The sequence below is a fragment of the Leptidea sinapis genome, chromosome 2 (assembly GCF_905404315.1).
Source record: "Leptidea sinapis chromosome 2, ilLepSina1.1, whole genome shotgun sequence".
Lineage (NCBI taxonomy): Eukaryota > Metazoa > Arthropoda > Insecta > Lepidoptera > Pieridae > Leptidea > Leptidea sinapis.
Genome location: NC_066266.1, coordinates 6776513 through 6799733, shown reverse-complemented (window position 1 = coordinate 6799733; position 23221 = coordinate 6776513). Strand labels below are relative to the sequence as shown.

Genomic DNA, 23221 nt, shown 5'->3' with positions numbered 1-23221 from the left:
ATGACAAAAGTACATCAAACGTTGATTTTTTTTTTGGATTTTATGGCCTGGTAGCGAGACCTTTAAGCCATGTCTTTTTTCGGTCACTTTCGCTTTGAGAGCGCTTCACGACTGTTCACTAACTTTTAAATGTTATTTACTGTACTTTTAATGATCAAACGTTGAAGCGAAGTTTAACATTAATTTGTAAAACTAAACCTTATAAATATACGATTATTAAATTACATTTGCAGGCTTAGAATAATAACACTTAGAACGTGAGTAGGCCCAAGGGAAATGAAGCAGTTTCAATGTGGTCGTTTATGACCACATAGTTACGTTTATCGCCGCGTCAGTGTCATTCTATCAACTTCCAGGACAAGCAGTGCGAGAAATTTAATTGAAAAATGACTAACTGTGCAGTGAAAGGGTGGCATAAATCGTTTTATAATAAAAATTATGATAAGAAAATCACATTTCACACCTAAATACTATTTCATAACTTTTAATTTAAGCTAATACATTCGTCAAAACAGCAAAATATTTTGTAAACAAAACAGACGCCATTAAACAAAATTTGCTGCCAGCTATGAAAGTATTTTTAAAGTTTAAAGTTTGTGTTTATTGGTAGATATTGAAAGGACACTTTAATGTACGACTCCACATGATGTTATAAGTATTCAAAGTCAAATAATCTTAATTCAATTAGGCTTCAACTAAGCGCTTTGAATAGTCACTATAAATAGTTCTTTTAAATTAGTGAATTTACCATTTATGTTTGGAAAAAGTTGAGCTCGTGAGAACTCTTTAACCGACTTCAAAAAAGGAGGAGGTTCTCAATACGTCGGTATATTTTTGAAGTGAAAGTTCTTTATCGACGTACGAGAAAAAAATTATAGCAAATCGTCACGATTTTCGGTTACGCGCCGTTTTGTTTTAGTAAATCCAAGATGGCCGTCGCGCAAATTTATGATATCAACAATATGGATATCGTATCCGAGGTTCTCAAGGGGGGTAAATCCAAGATGGCCTTCGCGAAAATTTATTATTTCAACGATTTTAGATCCATGTGGCGAAACAATTTCCAAAAGATGCCTTTAAATTGTTTGGCATTAGGGTTATCATTATAACCACCACGCCTATGTATAGCCCCAAAATAATTTTTCACCGCAGCCGTCTTGGATTTCAAAAATTATCCCAAATTCGTTCTCTGTACCCTCGAGAACCTCGGATACGATAACCATATTGTTGAAATCATAAATTTTTGCGGTGGCATTCTTGGCTTTAAAAAATGATCCCAAATTCGTTCTCTGCACCCTCGAGAACCTCGGATACGATATCCATATTGTTGAAATCATAATTATGCACGGCGGCCATCTTGGATTTCAAAAGTTATCCCTGATTCGTTCTCTGCACCCTAGAAAACCTCGGATATAGCTGGGAACGGCACCTCTATCGTCTCGCTTTTTCGTTTCAAGGGGTTTAAAAAAACCACGATTCTAAAGAACTTCTCTACTTACACTTCAAAAGTTGTTGAAACAATAATTAAATACGTGATGTTTTCATTAAATTTTTAATTTATATATAATTTCTTCATTCTTTATTACAAATAGTCTAGTACCTATTTCTTACAGTTTAGTGATTTAAGGAAATGTCTATTCACTTGCAACATTATTTGGCTGTCTGTGTCGTCGTGTCGTGTTGGCGAATGTAAGTACGTGACGCTCACGCACACATTAATTATAATGTTACTCCTATATTGACAGGAACTATGAATGAAACTATCGTTCTGAGCGTTATTATTCTATGTTTGCAGGAATGAATCAGTGTAACCAATGACGATAGAACGTCATTGAGTGTAACAATGGAATAATAAGTGTAAATAGGTACCAAGATATTACAATTATGTTCAAATGTAACTTATAAAATGGTCGATGGAATGAAAAAGCAAGAATGGGACACAAAATGGGACATAGAAAATAATGAGTCATAAATAATGGGTTATAAGCAAATGGAAATCAGAAAGAATCTAAAGGTGTTCAATTACTTTGTTTTCTTTTGAATTGGATTTGAGAGTTACTCGTATGTAGTCGAAAGTGAGCAGCCGTCTTTTGGTGTCTAGTCAAAACACTGACCTGTTTAAATACTACTGGACAGGCTGTTCCATATGTTTGACATCAAATTTTTTGTGCCCGTTTGAAGCGCCACTTGCGAGCATCCAGAGAACGTATAATACTCTGAAGTACTTTTGCATTTTGAATTAATTTCGTTGGTTTACCCTGTTATTTATACTTCAGGAATCAACGCAATATAGTAAACAATTTTTTTTTGTAAATAGTTTCCCATCATTTATCGATGTTTGCTGAGATTGTCATCACTAGTTTTAGTACCGCAGACTCTCGTTTCATTGCTAACAGCGCCAAAATGGCGAATAACAAACAGGCACAAAAGCACTTTGACAGCCGCCAGTCCAGTGCTAGTATAGTAAAGGTCAGTGAGTCAAACCTAATCCAATTCTATCTTGCATTTCATTAAAGTCAGAATCATTGTGTTGTTGCATGTTAACTATAAGCTCATCGTATATGAACAGTTCAATCCACAGATTCGGGATACTGAGCAATCCTAACTACTTCTTAGTTTCAGCAGTTGATAGTTTTTTCAGATCTCCGAAAACTACAAGATCTGTTTTTCCAAACCACCCATTCTGATCGTCGCTTGTGTCGAATATTTCAGATAAGGTTAAATGAATATATTATTATCTTAAAGTAACATCATCGACACTTCATGTATGATAAACATCACTACTTCTATTAAATATTATCTTAGAACATTGGTTGATAATTTGCCTTGATGCTTGGTATATTTACGAGGTCATAAAAAATAATAATGATAGTGGCAATCCTCAGAAATGTTTATGTCTCAGGGGTGGATCTTTAATGAGCTATTTTACACTATTATATTTTTGGTGGACTATATATTAATGAGGAACTAATTCAGCTCAGGTCCACACTGCGGTATTTGCTTGTAATCTCAAAGCCCTTTTTATTTGATACAAAAATTATACACATAGCTGTCCGCGCACTGCCAGGAGAATGAAAAATGGAATTGATTATATCAGGAAAATTGAGGGACTCACGTACACTATGAAGCCCAATTGTCCAGGGTAGTCCACGCCAGCACACTGATTTTCTCCAGGTTCACAAAAACACTTTACACAGCAGGCCTGCTAAATTTCACGCAATTTATAATAGTTAGAATCGCACTATATTTAAAGCCTTTACACAAGGATCAGTGGGACTAATTAGGATAGATTATATGTATAGCGTCACACGAGGGCGGCCATTAAGGTTTTCACAGACACCAAAACACAGGTGTATCTTAATTAACGGCGAGTGGCGTACTGACGTACTAATTGTCCAAAGAAAGGGGAATCGAACAAGGAAGTGCAAAAAAGCTATACACAGACAGCGTACGCTTTGTTGTCGCGCGAAGCCACTAATTGGCGCGAATTTTGAATGAAACTCAACAATCATGGAGCACTTCATCAGAAAGTATCTGATGAAGTATCAGAAAGTAGTGCTACTTTTCAGGACCATCGTCATCATCAACAATTTCCCTTCCTTCGTTTATCTTAGCTACTCTATACTCTATCCTTTTAAATGCATTTTGTATCCTGTATTTTTACTCTATCATTGAATTACCATATTCGTCTCCTAATTTTATGTCTTCTTTCGCAAAATTAAAGGCCTCCGTGTTAGTATCACTACCCATTTTGAATTCATCTTAAGAATTACATGGCTTGAATAAGAGAAATAAAGAGAAGAAGTAGTTCTGTGGTAGGTACTTGTTCCCCGTCGTAGAAATAGTGATTGATCCCTGTTCGCGATGAACAAAAGAAAGATTGATATCTTCTCAAAGATTTATATTTCGTCTGTCTTAACAGGATTAGATAAATAGTTCTTGTGTAGTTGAGGTGTCGTGTGCAAGTAGCTGAAGTAGAAGAGTGAATGAACGAATATTATATTTGACAGATAGATGAAGGATGAAGTATGATTGACAGAGTTGGTAAATGGAGTAATATTAGAGTAATTGTTTGATAGATAGATATAATAATAAGATTAAATTTAATCCAGTCGACAATCCCTTCTATTTAGGAACTTTTGGATACTAGCCCTTCTTTTTAGGAACTTTTTACCGTAATTCATCTCGTAGCACTCGACTTAACAATGGCTGGTCGTGTTTTAACAATTTTGTAATTTTGAGCGAAGTTGAACAAGCTAATAAACTCCAACTATTTACGTCAATTATTAGGATAGTGGTCATCAATCCAAGACTCGTGATAAATATCGATAGACTCCTCGACCTGCTCGACTTGGCGGGGGCACTACTTTGCATGTAGTAGATTAATAAGTAGCGATTAAGGAAAATGTCTCAAAATAAACTTTGTTAGCTGTAGATTCTGTATGAAACAATAAATAAATATTAAAATTAGTTTGTTAAATGTAAGCGATTAAAAATAAATATATCTGAATATATTATTATCCCACCCACAACCCCTACAGTCAAATGGTAGAGAGAAAGTAGCGCCTTAATAGTTCCTCGGCCCCGGAACCTCGGTTGCAGGGATGGTAGGCCTACTAAGAATAATAAAGAAAAACCTAACCCTACCTGCGGAAGGGTTCTTACAGAAAAAAATATTAAACATTGGTGTATAATAAAGTATCTATAATAATAACCAACAATAAATTTAAGCTCTAAAGGTTGATGCATCCAATATACGATAATTTATATTTATACAGTAAATTCTTTATTACTTTTTATGAAATAATTTATATTCTATAAACACGATTCATATATTGCATGCAGCTCCTTACAAGCTAATTTATTTTGTTTATTACAGGCATTGTAAATATCCTCCATGTGGTTGAAAATAGTGACCTTTTCTTGTGTGTTCTTCTCACATTATACATACAACAGTTATTTTCTAAAATATTTATACTGACGATTCAAAAGCTATTTAAATAATGTTTGTTTGACTTTGACTAACGTATCTTAAATACTTTATAAATACTGAAACTACTAACCATTAAAAGGCATAAAAAGGCACAATATTTTCCCAAAAGTGATTCTTATAATTCTTTTTGATGTCATTTCTAATATACTCGAAAGAAAAAGCAGCGCAAGAAGCTCTCCCAGCATTTTTGCGCTATTTTTAATAAAAGTATACAATATTTTACTGTTATTGCTATTGCTATAAAATAATCATAATCTAGTCTCAGGCTGTCCGATCACTTAGGTAGATATTCAGCTGTGGAGTAATAGGATTTACGGAGAAGCTATTTTTTAATAAAACATTTAAATTTATTTATAGATGCCTAAACAGTGGCTGGGACTTTAATTAAAAGTGCATACATTTACCCTTAATGCTATTATGTATCTTATGAAGCCCACTAGAATTAGTCACAAGCAATCCCTTATTTGTAGTGTTTTATTAATGAAAATCACTATTAAGAGCAAAAAGGTGACGCGTTTTGTGAACGTATATTAAATTTTCATAAATGTACTGACAATGAAGTCATAATATATATTTCATTAAATTTTTCTTTGAGAGACTGTCTATAACCAAGCTGATATATAGCACGAACAGCTCTCTTGCAGAGCAAACACTATATCAATGCCAGCAGCATGACCCCAAAGTAAAATACCGTATGTACCGTACCGTATGTATGCTGTGAAAATCTAGCGGTCGCAACATTCGTGTACTCTCTAATCTTTCTAACATGTAGTAAATAACGGTCATTTCAATATTACAAACAGACACTCCATTTTTATTTATGTGTTAAAAATAAAACATCATTATCATACTAGAATGGTATATTGATATGTAGGACGGGTGCGGCTGTCTTGTATCTTCGGGTCCGGTCCCGGCCGTCCGCCGTCCGCCGCTCACCCCAGGCTCGCTGCAACCAGAACATGTGAACTGAGCAAGTGTGAATATGTGTGTTTGTGTATTTTTATTACATAGGATTCTGATGTGCCATCCTTGTATGGTTGTAGGTGGAAGCAAATGCCTTGAATCCCACACTATGAATCTGAGCCGTGGTGCTTGGTGCGAAGGTGGAAATTGACAGCAGGAATCAGGTCCAACAGCTCTTCGGAACGGCTTTATGCAACGCCGAGCAAACAAGCCGTTCCCAGAGAGAGTACGGGAACTGCTTGGTGCAAGGCTCTAGAGTCTAGCTGATACTGGCAAGCACCAGACCAGAGGTGAGAGGAATTGAATATCGCATAAAGCCCAGTACATTTATTCAACATAACAATTCCTTATGCCTGTTCGTGTTGTAAAGGTCAATATTCTAAATATCGCGGTAACTGTTCATCTGACGTTTTGGTTTCTTCGCTTGCAAGATTAAGATATAATTTAAACTTTTTGGCTGCTAAGTCATGTCTGTCCGTTGAATTTTGACCTGGAATGAGGCCTTTAGTGATTTCTGGCTAAGCGGGATTACATGTCATTGTAATGAACAGATCAGGCGTCCCGTAGTTACGCACATACGTGATCGCATCCTGCGTGTATTTGTGAAGATATCTCGGGCTATTTACAATTAATGACGGCGGGAGAATTACCATTTGATCCAAGTTATTTGGATCTAAATCCGCATCATTATATCGCGTCTTATCAATGTATATAATTTTCTGGCCTCAGTTTCAAGGCAATAAACCTTAAGCGCTCACTCTCCACTTTCACATACATGTTAATAAAACACAGATTTAGGAGATGTCTACATCGAAGCAATACATTAAAATGGTTGCGGCGTACCATCATATAATATGCATAAAAGTCTTTGCAGGACACTTTTTTGTTTGGTATGGGTTGTTTTGCAACTTCTTTTGTCTGGGGAATATCAAAACTGTACCCCTCTTGACCTTTCCAAGTAATTTTGCGGGTACTCGAGAGCATCATTAGATCTATGAGTGTCCGGAACGCCGAGACTCGTTTGACTGTTTCATACCAGAAAAGTTCTTTGAAAGGTTCAACTGGCTCGCTTATTGAAGGAAGGGCTAATTTGTCTCCCAAACAACACATGCCTGCAGCTTCCTCTTTTCATTGCATTCTTTATTAATTTATTATGAGTAACAATCACAACACATTTAAGATGTCGTGGAATTATTGTAAATAACAGAATAGCTCGTAATCATTTTAAAATTTGAGACATATTATTTTACTTGCTAGTCCTTTTTAATACGTAGACAATTATTGTGTGTAATTAAATGTTAAAAAAACAAACCATTGTTGATTTCCAAGCTGTACAGAAAAGTTTGGGTGCCTGTTATTTTGTTTGATGGGTTTAGTTTTTAAATAAAGCACAAATTTGAATAAAGTACTTTTCAATAATTAAAAAAAATTTAACGCGTGTTATTGTAACTGTTTTCGAATGTTACATTTTTATTTTTATTTTATTATTAACGCGACGTTTCGTGACCAAGACGGGGATCGTTGAAGGTGTGTGTGCATGTGTTTTAGTATTGTTAGTGTGTGTTGGTTACCGGTGGTGTTGAGCGCGTACTGTGCCAGGTCAGCTAGCGCCAGGAACTTGTCGATGGTGTGCGCTGCGTGGGCCAGCGCCAGCGCCGACAGAACTGACGTGCCGTTCGCGATCTCCCTGCGGACAGACACACACGCACCAAGATCGGGCTGCTCAATCACCTGAGCAGTGAGTAGTCAATGAAACAATTCAAATTAAAAGTCATCAGTGATCCGCTCGTGCTCCGATCAACGCCACCTGAGACCCGTGTTAAAGTAATGTGAGGGAGAGCATTTGATACAACGCGGAGGACAGGTCGGAACACGCCAGGGGAACACGCCCGTGACAGAATACAAGCACATTGACGACGACGGCGAAGTATAACTTGTACGAATTAACATGACACCTCGCTTGATCTTGAGAGTCGCCTTGCGATGGCAAATACGATAGCAGAGTTGGTTTAATTGTTAAAATTGTTAACTTAAAACATGAACTATTATAAAACTTGTTAAAATCAAAAGTAACTACACCGTTTTATTTTACTACTCGGTTTCATATCACAATTTGTTAATTTAACACACAAGATTTTATTAATGTAAGCAATTACAAACTACAATATTCATAGTTTTGTCATTTTTACGTTTATAAGTTTTTTTGAATAGATATTTTAATAAAAATGTGCTGTGGTCTAAAAGAAGATGCTGTGGCAAGGACTGACCAAGGAATGCTGAAATAGTTTGGACACGTGGAGCGAATGAGTGAAGAAATAATGACGCATCAAATTTATAGGCAAGTGTGTGTCGACAAGTTGGTCGTTGAGAAAAGGAAAGGTCCGAAGCACCCGCAACCGGCGAGCATGTATGAAAACAGTATTGCATGTAGAGGAAGCGCGTGAGGTTTGTAAGGATTTTATTGTCTCTGCCTACCTCGACGGGAACAAGGCGTGAGTGTATGTATGTATATTTTAATAGATGATAGTGATAGCGATACAGTATCTGGAATAATAGAACACAATATATTGCTTGAACACTTAACATTGCCCAAACGACATTTAAGCCAGGTGTCATGTTGATTAGCCCGAGTTGTATACACTTTTGGAGCCACTGAGTTATTTGCACCCTTGTCTTAGATCTGAGGCATATATTTTCGAATGAGATTTTACTTTGTATAAGTAGTTTAAAATCTTAAATGAATCAAATTATATTTGAAAAATTAATTGAACTCTCTAGAATTGTCAGAATGTCGAAGACGAATGTCGGTCAGTATACTCACGTGGCGCCAAACAGGTCCAGCAGTCCGAACAGGGGCTTGCTCTCCACACCCAACATACACTGAAACAACACCTCGATATTACTCTAACACATCAATGACTGCTCATTAAAATGTTGATGACATTTCTGATAGTTCCCCAGTGGCAGCGATGTAATCGCTGGCGGAGGAGTAGGGTATGATTTATTTGGATCATGCTCATGTAGAGTTATTAAAATTAATATGTACGTCTTATTCAATATATATCTAATCTTATTTATTTATTAATTTAAGTACACAATAAACTACAATAAATGAAAGTAATACAGTCAAAGAGGATGTAATAGTTTAGTATGAAATGTGAAATAGTAGTAATTGTATTATGGCGATTTATTAAGGCGGATGTAAATACTACGTAATAAGAGGCGGGGCTCCCTAAGTAATAATTTAAATTTAGTTTAGTACGAAACATGCAATGATTTGACATAATTTTGAAATAGTATTAATAACAGTGTGGGGCGATTGGCGACTATGTATAATCCGGCTTAGTTTGAAAGCGAACAGTTGCTTATAACGTAGTGGATTTTGGCTATATTTTTCGTTATGTTTTTTACAATCATCTATCAATAACTGCACGTTTCATACAATCGAGTGAATCGCTTTTTTCTTAGAGAGTTTTGTTAGGCTGAAAAAATACTGAAATAACAATATAATAATTCTCACTCACTCAATTTATCACAGTCTCAAATTAAGTATTCATTCAAAATTGCGGAGAGCACGGACTAATGCGTAGATAGGTACGCAGCTCCATAGATTCAAAACTAAATGAAGTGTCACCCACTGTGTTTGCATATACCTACATATATTAAGTATATATAGTTATGTAGTTCATAAAGGCACATTTACAAGTTCACTTTAAATAATCACTAAAAAGCTGCTTCGATTTTAATAGTAATTGAAAAAAAACTTATGTAGTAAGATTTAATTTAAATGAGGGTTCCAAAATACAATCTATGGACAACGTCGCGAGCGCCAACTTGTATATTAGGCAGGCAAAATTAGGCTTCGTACATAATATTTGTGCCGTTTGGTATCGTTACACTTGGCCCGTGTCAGAGGCGCGGCTCAGTGGAGATACTGGCAACCCAAGCGCTCGTAGCTAGCAGCCTAGCGAAACTCTCTAAGAAAAAAGCGATTTAATCGGTTGTATGAAACGTGCACTGATTGATACATTGACAGATGACGGCTATAATGTCGTAATAAATGGAGATTTCAAACTTAGCCCGATTATGGGTACTTCGTCCCCAATTGCCATACTGTTATTACTACTATTGTTTTGAAACTTATGTCAAATCACTGCACCATTTATGCTTATTTAAACTTCAATTTTTAAATACGTAGTATTTACATCCTCTTTGGGAGCTAGTTCAGCCAACGGATCAGCTTGGCTGTCCAACGCGGAAATGCTGCTAGTGTTGTTGGTACACTTCGTCGTAGAGATAGGTTAGACTTCATGTAATCATGGAAAGTATTGTAATTATAGTTACTAGAATCCTAATATTTTAATTGTTTTTTTTTTTTCAATCACAAATAAAATAGACTTAAACAATATTATTACGGTCGGAAGATGACAATTGACGTGAGGTAGACCATCTGCTCGTTACTTACTTTCACGAGAACCACGAGCGCCATGATACCAGCCGACTCGTGTAAACAAAATATATTTCCATAAAAGAAACTTTTTAACAGTCGATGAGACCAGTACCAGTTTAATATAAACAATGAAAGAAATAACACAACCACCAACCAGTGACTGGAGCGAAAATTATTTTTTAAACAATGTTCTTTTTACTTATAAAGTCTCTCTAATTTTGAAGGATCTATAATATATTATGATCTTACAGAAAAATATCGATAAAGAATTAAAAAACAAAAAATGATGAACTGTTTAAATGAAAATATCGAGTCACGGTATAATAAGCCTCACCATTGCTAGTAACAACCCTGGGAGAACAGAGGATAACCCGAGGGCGCGCGACACTGTACGACACGAGAGCGACCACGACATGGTTCCGATACGACACGACTCCACTCCAGGACACCACTCAGTGGCAGCCGGATTATATAGCGACAGCAGCGCCCGAGCAATGCATGGTGATGCTAATACACACCTTGAGCCACATCTAGCACAATGGTGCGAGCTGACACACAGGACCGGCGACACAATACCCGCACTAAGGAGACCACGAGTGCTATGATCGGAACAATGACGATTGAAACATTGTTGTACGCCGTTTTGTTGTCAGCTCTTGTTACATATTGCATTAATTATAATAATTTTCCGAATAGATCGTTTCATTATGAACTGGCAATAAAAAATAAATAAAATAAAAACTTAATTCATATTTCAAAGCAAATTTGAATTGAGCCCATATCTCGATTATTGAAACACTTACTTTCTTCATAAGAAAATTCCAGCGGATTAAGATCAAGTTATACGACTTGATATTGAGTCTTGTTGAAAGAACTATTGTTGTAAATGGTACATGATGTTGTACAGACTTATTCATATCTTGATACACCTGTGCCAAAAAGACCCTTTTATCAGTGAATGCGGTAAATGCCCAAGTTGCACTCTGATGACAGGATCGGATGATCCTGGCTGTGGCCACCACAGTGGCAGTTACCACAACGAGTTCACGAGCATGAAGCGTGGACCAGCCATCACCCCTGTCGACCATATTATGGGGAAGGAAACGACAGCCCTACGACGCTGCTTTATTAAAAGTTGCTTGATAGTTGACATTTTATCGTCAGTATATAAATATTTTCAGTGACCTCCATTTCCGTAGAGCTTAAGAAGTTGTATTGATTTTACTACTCTTTAAATTACTAAAATATCCTTTAAATAATAACCAGTGTCTTTTATAAATGTGGTTAAATACAATATTATTTTATTGCGCTATCGTACACAAAAATGGCAATTTATACTACATAAAAAATTTAACAATTCAAAACTATTACAATTATTTTACATTAAAATGTTTATCCTTCAGAAAAATCTACTTTCATACATAATTTCGACGACTCTTTCACCATCTTCATTACCAGCATCATCATAAAAATCCCATCTCTAAAACTGGTACAATAAGTTCATGGTAGCTGAAGTAAGAAAGAAAATTATAGAAAAAATTAATCAAAATAATAAGTAATAAAGAAATATAAGTGTAATTATCGCCTTAGGGCGAATATTCGCTAATGACAAAGCATAAAAAGTAGAAATATTTCACGGTTGAGATTTGATTGACTGAATATCGCTTGGAGATTAATTTTCGTGGATCCTGGAACCGTTACTTAAGATTAGAGTCTATGAGGTGCGATATAACAGTCAAGATAAAATGTTTCCGAACGTGTAGGGTTTGTACAGTTATAATGGTGACATCATTATAAACTATTGACACACGCAGTGTTTATTTATTTTTATTTATCTATTTCAAGGAATATCAACAGCTATTTACACAAAGTAAAAATACAATAAAAACTTAGAGTTAATTACAGATATTCACTAATAGACAATAGAAGTAGTAAGAAGGAAAATTATAAAGGGTAAACATGTAAAATTATAATCTAATAACAAGCACACTTGATATTTACAGGTTAGGATTCAAAACATGTTTTCATGATACATTGTTTCATTGCTTTGACAGTTGTATTAAAAATATCCAAATTAAGTATTTCACTCAATCAGTTTATTACAGGTGGAGCTAGCTCGCAAGATATAACTATTGCTCCGGTAGTTAGTAGATGATTGAGGTACATACAATAAACGGCTATAGCATAGTGCAGTTGACGAAGTTCTCAATGAAATTGTCGAAAGAAGATCTGGACAATCAACCTTATTTTGAGCTATTTTCAAGAAGAAAGCAATATCAGAGATCATACGTCGTTGCTTTTTACAATGCTGCTCGTAGGACTTTGAATTGTATCTGTCGTTAGAGGAGGATTGACGCACTAGAAATGTAGTGTTGGAGACGAATGCTACGAGTATCTTGGACACAACGCCGCACAAACGTCTCGATACTTGAAGAGCTCAAGGTGAAAGAAAGGCTTTCATCTATAGTCAGAGCCCGTATCCTCAGATACTTCAGACATATCACGCGACGTGGAAAGCATGCCATAGAGAGACTTGTTGTTCAGGGAAGGGTCAACGGCAGTAGGTCAAGAGGACGCTCCCCTATGCGCTGGACAGACCAGATCAAAGCCCTAGCTAATACTCCCCTCAACACGTCAGAGAAGCAACAGCCAGGGATAGAATCGTTCGTCGTTCGACGTGACCACGACTGCTCTGTCAAGAGTAATTATCCAACGAAGAAGTCTTGGAGGCAGTGTTTCCATGTCAGTATAGGATAACTACTAACTGTAGAAGCATATTAATTTGGGCTTCTACATACTGCGTAATACGAATTACAGTGAACCGAACTGTATAGATTTTTAAAACTTTTTGATTTTTTTTTTCTTCAACCTATAATTCCTCTTCCTTAAGCAAGTTAATTTGTTGGATATATCCAATCCGACAGCTTCGCGGTTTATCTCCTCTTCTCTCCGCTTTGGTGAATACCGGGCCTGATAGTCCACAGCGATCCGACGTTTTGTTATCAAAATCGTAGCCACTTCGTGCCCGTGTCGTGGGGTGTTATACCGCGCAGAGTGTTGTGCGGTGCGAGGGTGCGGGGTTGTAGCTGATAGCTCTTCCCGAACCGAACCCCGAGCGACGACCGCTTACAGTCAGAACTTCAGTCACAGTGTAACCGCGAGCCTGAGTTAGGGCGGACGTTGTTCCCCGAAGTGTGTGTGTTACGTGATCCGTCTACGACACGGTGAGTACTCATATATATACTAGTGATTCTTGTAGCGTAGCCCGCTGTCGGCTACCAGCACGGAGCCCGTCTTTGTGGGAGCAACGCGCAATGGTAGAGGTACCGTAAGGTGGTAGAGATACTCTCTCTCTCTCTCGGGGACCAAACAACAAGAACTACGAGCTCATAACAAAGTACTTTGACTTTGCAAACTTACAAGTTGTGTCTTGGAAACAATAATATAAAATCTATTATCGTATCTTATAATTTGTTTTATAATGAGATATTAAATGGATTGGGTAAGATTGTGTGAAAAATGTGACTGCGATTTACAACCAATTTCATAGTGTAATAATTTGTTAATAATTTTAATTAACATGCTATTTATCCTATTAATATTATGTATATGTCGCAGGGATATGATAAAAACAGTGATTTGATCAAATTTAGGCTATTTCTCTCCTTTGAATAGAATTACCAGGGAATATAATAGTCATCACGATGAAGTCGACATATTTGATCATAACTTACATAAATTTAAAAAATATATTAAAACGGTTCTTTCAAGGGAGGGATGACCTCAATCGTTATTTTTCGATAGTATTTTGTGTAAATTTATATTGAGATTGTATTCATAGATATATAATATATTATAGTTCTTATTTTATTATATTATTTTCATATATAACTGTAGATGGAAAAAAAAAAGATGGAGGTAATATGTTGATAATGTAGATACCTAATTCATACAGACCATGTCATATAGAAATATTGACAGAACATAAGAACGTCTCTATATACAAAGAATCCAAAGAATAAAAAGTTTTTATTTATTATTATTGAAATATAGAGTTCAGCGTATAGTAAGAGATAAGAATAAACTTTGACATTGAACAAATAGTCTCGTATAACATTACGTATATTATCTTCTGCCGACGGGTTGCTGTTTTGATTTTGTTTCAAGTGACTGGTAGTAGTGGAGTGCAGGTACTTTACCTTTATTGTTTCTGCTTTGTTAATTAGACCAGATAATTTTTGAAACCAAAAAATAATAGTAGGAGGAAACCCATTGGAAAAGGAAGACAATATAATAAAAATGAAAGGAAAAATAAGTTACGGGTGATCTGAGGTCGGGAAGTGGAAAAGGGGGGGTGTTTAAGGGTAAAAACGGTTTATGAGATAAATCGTTTTTTTATTTAAATTTCCGGCGAAACTACAAGTACTATGGAAAAAAGTTAACGAGCAAATTTGTAGGTAATAAAAAGATCTACAACTTTTGTTTTCACACTGTTTTCACATAACCTCTAAATTTATATGAAAAATTCAACGGTGACGCTGATGCTTCAAATACTTCGTATTCCGATGTGAAAAACACTTGATATAAGAAGATACCTTATACGAGATACTTAAGTATTTTTGAGGAAACCAACGAGTTATCAAAAATAAATAAGGCTGCACGGTCTCTTCACTCATTTTTGCAACAAATCCATCTTATTATATAAATAAAAATGAATGTTGCTGGGCGTAAAACTCGTGAAGTGCTCGACCACTTCGGAACTTTTTTTTTGGAAGTTCCATAAGTTATGGGGTATATTTTTGTGAAAAATAAAATAAAAATAATGTAAAAATAGTAAAACAACGCTGTTCTTTTCACATACAAACCAGCAGTCAAACAGTTTATTGTGTAATATAATATAACACCTATTTAATATGAATAAAAATTACCATTGAATATTCAACGCGATACTCAGACCTGGGACATTTCGAAAAACTCAGCAATGGTAAATGTTTTGCAGCAATGTAATTAAATAGTGTGGGATGAAAGCATTATGGCACATAAAGTCTTTGGAGGCATGAGACAGCACCACAGTTTATACTGTGATAGAACTATGAACGATCTGCGTATAAAATCTATTTGGTGGAGCGATGAATTGAAGTCAAAACGTTTTATATGAACTAACTAAGGTTGATTCCTCTGATACTCGACGAACTATCGGAGTGATAGTTCAAACACACTTTTGTAACATGAAACCCTCACAAGCAATCATTCTATTGGGAGAGTTGGAAAGGTAAGAGTAGTAGGCGACGTGAACACGGGATTAAGTTGAGTAACGACATTGTGAAGGGACATAAGTCGTATAAGTAAAGGGTAGACAATTAAATCAGCTTAAGGGATAATCGGGCCGCAGCCGGGAGGACGGGACGGGGGTGTTTTCGTGTTCATTAAGTTAAGTACGTTAGTTTTCACAGTCGATTGAGTAAAGCCTTGCGTTGAATTACGTAAGCTGTCACGGAATCTCTGGCTATCAAGCGAAGATAATTTCACTGTAAATTTGTAGCGTTCATCCCACAGTATATAGAAGGCAATAATATATAGAAGCACATATAATATAACCATAATATAACCAGGTATATGTACATATAGTATCGAAAAGTCAAACACCCACACAAGCAACAAGGGTGGTATGCTTTCGCGTTAGAACCGCGCGTGCCTCGATGTTTCCTTACTTCTTTTGTTTTGATATATGTGGTTCAACCACGTACTAGATATTAATATATCGCATTAAAATACATTTAATAATAATAATAAAGCCATTTTATTCCTAACTAAAAACATTTAACATTTGAATAACCAATAACCTTAAGCTATAAAGTATAAACTATAAAATGTCTCTTAGTTCGGCGTGTCGATTGGTAAAGGCCTCCTCCAACGATTTTCACTCTTTTCTGTTTTGGGCAACTCTTCTCCAGTTAGGCACCGCTGTCAATTTTATTTCATTACCCTCCGACTAAAAGATGTAATGTACTTTATATTGCAACACAAAACACGAGATCTCTCAGAGCTTACGAAAGTTTACTAGAATTTGAAAAATCACTGCAAAACATAAGATACGACGTACTAGGTATATCGGAAATCAGAAGACTGGGCGAAAGTATAGGCAGTTACATGAAAATTCATTTATTAATATACAAATAGCTTTAATAAATCAATACAAATCCTATTTATAATATTTATTACTAGCTGTTACCCACGACTTGGTCCGCATTTACCAGTGTAAACATTAGTTGGTGTTCAAATACTGTTTATAAAAAAATAAAAAAATATACAATAAAATGCATATATACAAAACAATCATATTATATTGTCTAGCATTGCTAAAACAGCGTTCATAAGAATCATTTTTGTGTGGCCTTTTTTTTTCACCGACTTTGCAAATCCGAATCCCATGAAAAAGTCTTTTTCATTTCTCATACTCGGAAAGTAATGTTGTTTTGATCTGATTATTGGGTGGAAAATGCTGCTTCCCTCCATAGAGAGGGAAAAACTCAAACAAATTACTTCCCACCACAAAATAGAACTGCTGTCAGCTATGAAGAGTTTTAAGTAAAGAAAAAACATAATAACTTTCTAAACAGCCAGTGTGAACTTAGCGCAAACTTCTTTGAGCGGAATAAGCCGTAACAAGTACGCGGTGAGTTCCATATTTCAAATTTAAAAAGTCGACATTATTTGGCGGGATACTGATATATGTTCAGTTGTGTTTCTGTGGCGGAATTAAATTAATTGACGGAGTAACCGCCATGGAATCTATCGTCTGATGATATTTACCAGAGTTTTACAGATATCCAGAACAGCCAAATTTGTCATAATATATCAAAGAGCATAAACATTCCGAACAAAAATGTAACTTTTAATTTCACGAATTGTCCTAATTTTACAATTAATTTTAAATAGGTACTACTAGTATTATTATATACTATGAATAAATAGTTTAATATTCGAACTAGTTTTATTTTCCTCATATTTGAAATGAAAATTAGAGTGTTTAACACGGGTAAAATAATCAATTCCTACTCGGACTATAGCCACCCTCGCTGCGCTCGGGTGTCTAAATACCTCGGGAAATGATTCTTTCGACCCTCGGTTAACAACTCTAAAAATGAATAGATCTACTATTCAGATATCAGATTTTAAGAGTTAATATATAGCTTTTGTCATATATGAAGATGAGTTGATTCAAGATGGACGAAGGGTTACGGAATGGATATCATGGCAAGGCTCTAGACAAAGAGGGAGACAAAAGAGGAGATGGAGTGATATTTTTACTTAAAGTAGTTGGACTGGATGAGAAGAGCCAGAGATAGAGCGGATTGGATAGGTTTAGGGGAGACCTTAGCCGTTAAAATTGGAAAGTAGTAGAAATGAAGTTTTTTTTTTTTATACACTTTGACAGTCATAATGTAGCTATCTATTACAGGGTACATAATTATCAAAATCGGTTTGGTAGATGCAGATATTACCCCCTACAACCTCACAAACTTTTCCTCTTTATAAAATTAGTATAGAATGTGAAAGTCAATCAATACATCGTACATGATTGTCTGCACAGAATAAAGAGTAATGGAAACAGAAGTTCACTTAGTTAAACCTTTCAAGGAAATAGCTAATTTAATGTACAACAAATAAGATTCATTTTAAATCGTACTCAGTTAGTTTATCGATTTGGCCGACAAAACAATTAAGGTTTAAAAGGGTGCCGAGATCTGTGGGTGGGTTATTTTTCTTATAAGAATACTAATTTCTTTTACCCGCGACCCCTTCCGTTAAATGCATACCGCATTCTCCCGGGAATTCTTCAAAAATATTTCACCTTGAGAAATGACACAAGATATGAAACAATGCAATTAATTTTTGAATTTTTCACTAATTTTTTTTTATGGATTAGGAGGACAAACGAGCGTACGGGTCACCTGTGGTTAAGTGATAACCGCCGCCCACAATCTCTTGCAACACCAGAGGAATCACAGGAGCGTTGCCGGCCTTTAAGGAAGGTCTACGCGCTTTCAATAATAATAATATCTTCTAATTAATATAAATCAAAAACCCATAAAAATGGGTAGTAAAAAATAAAAACATACTAATAGCTGGTATGATTGGCATCAAATTACCTTGACAGACGGACAGACAGGTGGACATATGAATGAGCTTTAGGGAGGAAAACAAAGATACAGTACGGAATGGATACCTAAGGCAGGAGTATTTTAACTTCACCTACTAACTTGAGTCTCTTCTAGTTTTGTGATTGTATGTATTTTATTTCTTTGTGAAAAAAAAAATAATTATTCAGGAAATAAAGAAGACAAGCATTATTTCATTTAGCATTATTATTACATTTATTATAATTAAAATAAGCATTTATTAAGTCAACAATTTTCACAAAAATATTAATAATATCTCATTTACTCAACATCACTATTTATAAAACGATAAAACTAGAACGGTACCTCTAATAATATTTTTGTTATATAATATTTTAATCCCTGTAAGCGTCTGCCTTAATAAACTTATCGCAACGTGAAAATATTTCAAATTTTTGAATAATACTTTACATAAAAGTGTTCCTAAATCGCTCGAGAAGAATCACAACGTTCGTTCGTCGCTTTTTATTTTTATTTTCAAACATTCTTTACTACCTTCCAACCCCCGAGGGGAGGAGAGGATTTTCATAGGATTCTTTCTTCTTACACTTACCCCCTAGAAAGAACCTACATTTCAAATTTAAATAACTAATATCCGGACGACCGAGCCTTGCCCACATTTTTAGGAATGTACAAAACTTGAACAAATTAAATAAATAAATAGGACATCTGGATTCAAACCTGGGTCTTCTGCTTTCCGGATCACTTACTGTCCTATCTGAGCTATTAAAGTCTTGTATATAGTGGCGAAATTTACCTTTGTGTTATAATGTTATTGCAGCAGTTTCTCATTAAAACACGGATAAAACTACATTTTTTGATCTTGTTGAAAGCGGCACATTCGCGTCTGTGTGGTGTACCGAGTGTCTACCGAACTCGGGCCACTTAGGTATAACTTATATTTTGGTTGTTTGTATGAAGACAGAATACTGTATGATAACGTTGCCGTGGTGTAGGTACGGGCGCTTAATCCTCGAGGTAGATTGTCAATCGCTTACAGTCCAGTCACAGCTACATAGTCTATTGAAAAGTTACAATTTAAGAAACGAATATTGTATTTTTTACAGGATGAAATTTTATTTTTGGGACATATGTGGGGGGTCAATAGAAGCTTAACCCCAAGTTTGTGACGTTGCAGCCATTGACCCCGGCCACCATCTTGGAAAAAGGGGTGCAAACATATTTTTAGCGATATTTCGGAAACTATGCGTCTAACCAAAATTCGTCATGACATAATTTGTAGCAAATTGCTTTGCCTACATATATGTAACATATTTTTTTGCCCTTAACTTAAAATTAAAGAAGTTATGAGCAAAAAAGTGAGAAAATTTCAATAAAATTTTCTTATTTGCTCTATATCGTTTATTTACACATTTTACAAAAAAAATACCTTCGACCAATCTTTTAGATGGTTTTTTAAAGAAAAATTTTCTGTACAATTTTTATTAATTTCCTTTATTTAAAACGCTGTTACAGTGCTCCAAAGTTGACCGGGTTCTCATGAGAATCCAGTCAAAACGAAATGTTTAACTTAGTTTTATCTAGGTGCGTTTTTTTTACGTGGTTTTCCCAGTAGGCCAACTCCACAGACATATAGCCGATAAGGTAATCCTCAACAGAATCATATTTTCAATCAGTTATTAGCTAGCTATTCTATTCTACTTTTCTTTGATGGTCCAGGCAGTGGCTCAGAATGCAATTGAACGTCGAATGTGAAGGTTTGGGGAATGACAGTAGTTAAAATTCAGAGAGATTGTCATTAAGACATTCATTAAGAGTCATAGTTGGAAATATTTCATCAAATACATTTTCTTCCATTTACTTAGATATTTCCATTATATTGCTGCATGTTTCGCTAGCACAATGGAGACATCGGTAGAGCATTTGAGGCCTTCTTTTCTGCAGCCACCCATACTTCCACAATTTCCTTTTCATCTGCAGAAAATTAATTTCATGAGATCGGGGGGTGATGGAGGGTTGTATAGGCATCCAAATGTTTGCATGTTTTTTCCAGCACAATCTTCAGGATTTTGATATATTTCGAGCCACGACTGGACCTGGTGATATACTCGGAGAATATGAAAACGAGTCGTACCAGGCAGACGTTCATATTTTGTCCCCAAACGGTAGCTTGGACCTTTTATACCTGCTTAACATTCTCGAAAATGTACCTACCTACACTCCTCTTAGAAATTACAATAAGAAACAATAATTTGGTAAGTTTCATAGAAGGGAAAACAGTTAAGAATGAGTAGGTAAAGTTGTATGGATTTAACAAAAAAATTTTAAGAATGTATTTACAATAAAAATAGATTACAAACTTAAGTTAAACATTTCGTTTTGACCGGATTCTCATGAGCATTGACGAACTCGGTCAAATTTGGAGCGCTGTAACAGCGTTTTTAATGAATGAATTAAAAAAAATACAAATAAAAAAATTTCTCAAAAGACTGTCTACAAGATGATGATGCACAAGATGAGGTGATTTTTTTGTAAAATGTTAAAAAAATAGTTATAGAGCAAGAAATTTGATACACAAATATTCTCACTTTATTCTATATATGGAAGAAAAGATTTGTTCTAACTTGTCGATATGTATTGATAATACTGTATACAGCGAGTATGTTATTGAATGGTTGCGATATTTCATGAATGCCGATACCAAAAAGTTAAAAAACTTTTTGCTTGGGTTATCCGATAGTGTGGAGAATAGTTTACTTTCTAAACTTGATGCAACATTTTCCAATAAGGTTAGATATATTGCTAAATCTAATACTACATACCAGCGAAGTGTTTTAGACTTTTTAGATGAAGCTCTTAGTGAGCAACAGATTTTTGGGATTGTACACAATCCACCACAAGAGACAGTGTTAGCAGTGAAGGATTTGTTTGCCGTAATCGATGAGAACTATGATCTAAATAATGAAAACGAAGCAAATATATAATATTTCTTTAATTTTAAATGTAGTGCAAAAAGTTATATGAACATATTTCTGGGCAAAGAGATCTGCTAAACATTATGCCTTTACTATTCTTTCTAAGACGCATAGTTTCGAAACGCGAATTCGATATCGCGAAAACTCTTTTTGCAGCCCTTTTTCGAAGATGGCGGCTGGCTTGTCCCCACAAGTGCGGCAACCCCACAAACTTTGGGGTTAAGCTTCTATTGACCCCCCATAAATATCCCAAAAATAAAATTGCGTGTATGGATAAGTAAGATCTTGTCACTAAACGTATCGACAGCAATGTATCCGTAACTAGGGATACGTTATTGAAAACGGCCGATAGTCCAATGGCTTATGTTGATAGGTTATTGAAATGTAAGAAGCTGCTAGGATAGATTTGTCTACCTCTAGTAAGTTAAACTAAGGATATTATTGGAGGAGGAAACTAAGGAGGTTATTGAAAACGGCAGTAAATAAACTCCCTATTGTCAGTAGACGGCTTACTGTCAGTCAATATTTGAACATTTTCACTGGAATTATGTCCCCTATATTTCTAAAGGGTTTCTTTATATCATTGTCTACTTTACAGTCATCATCATTTTTACCTGCGTTTACCTAGGTAACATTGAAATTTTTTAGAAAATGTCAAACGGCTTTATGTAGAAAGTAGCCAATACTTTTATTGTTTTTCGAAGTAATCTCCGTTCCTCTCTACAAATCGTCACATTCGATGCAAACACTGAGAAAAGCAGTGGTAGTCTCTTCTATGGCATTTTCGTACGCTTTTATCGCACCTTCAGGGCTCGTAAAGCGAATACCTCGAATTTTGTCGTTCTTGGGAATAAATAACCGCTTCCTGGCGCCTAAATGTTCGTGTAATTTTTATTGAACCTGACTCATACCAATGCGTAGGCTTGCCCATATCTGCTGATAGGTCACTCTCTCATCTTCCTCTATCATGCGTCGCACATCACTGATGTTATCTTCAGTAGTCGCTGTTAAAGGACGTCCCTCACGCAGATCATCCTTGAGATTGCTACGTCCACGCTTAAACTCGTTAAACCAATTGTAAATAGTGGCACGAGATGGGGCTTCATTAAGAAATGCTAATCGCAGTCTATCATAGCTTTGTTGTTGAGTAAGCCCACAACGAAAGTCATAATAAATCACTGCCGAAAATTTTCTCGCGTTATTAGATTTGCCGCCAATTCACAAAAACAAATCACAAATGAATGCTACTACTTTAGGTTACCAAAGAGTTCTAAAATTGAAATTCAGAAAAAGTTTTCATTAGCAATGTTTCTCACTGGCCAGTTCTAAACATTTTCAGTGTTACCCACGTACAATAAGAAAGTCCCCACTAGCTAAAGATTTAGCTTCATAACGAGAGCTTTTTAAAACATCTGAAAGTCTAGCATTAGATTGATACAATGTTAGGTATTACTTAATATCGCTTCCCCAAAAGATACTGCAAGGTGCATTGTAGATTTCTTCCCAGATCATCTGCAAGAATGAGTTCGGTTTTCTTATCGTGTTCATGTTACTTCTCTATTGCGTTGTTTTGTAATGGATTAATGTAATGAATTGTTCTGTCTCCCTTAGATGCAGTGTCCCTGGATGTAAGCCAATCGCTCCGTCCCACTCACACGTCGCCCGCCCCCTGCACCCCGCGCCCCGCGCCCCCTGC

At 35.7% G+C, this 23221-nt stretch overlaps 1 long non-coding RNA gene across 1 annotated transcript; it reads right to left on the bottom strand.

Annotated features, from left to right (window-relative positions):
* Positions 1–5835: 5835 nt before the first annotated feature.
* On the bottom strand, positions 5836–10958 carry LOC126976767 (uncharacterized). Its single transcript, XR_007731977.1, has 4 exons — positions 10741–10958; positions 8778–8836; positions 7528–7643; positions 5836–5939 (listed from the first exon to the last, which is right to left on the bottom strand). It is a non-coding gene; the product is annotated as an uncharacterized LOC126976767 (long non-coding RNA).
* Positions 10959–23221: the final 12263 nt, after the last annotated feature.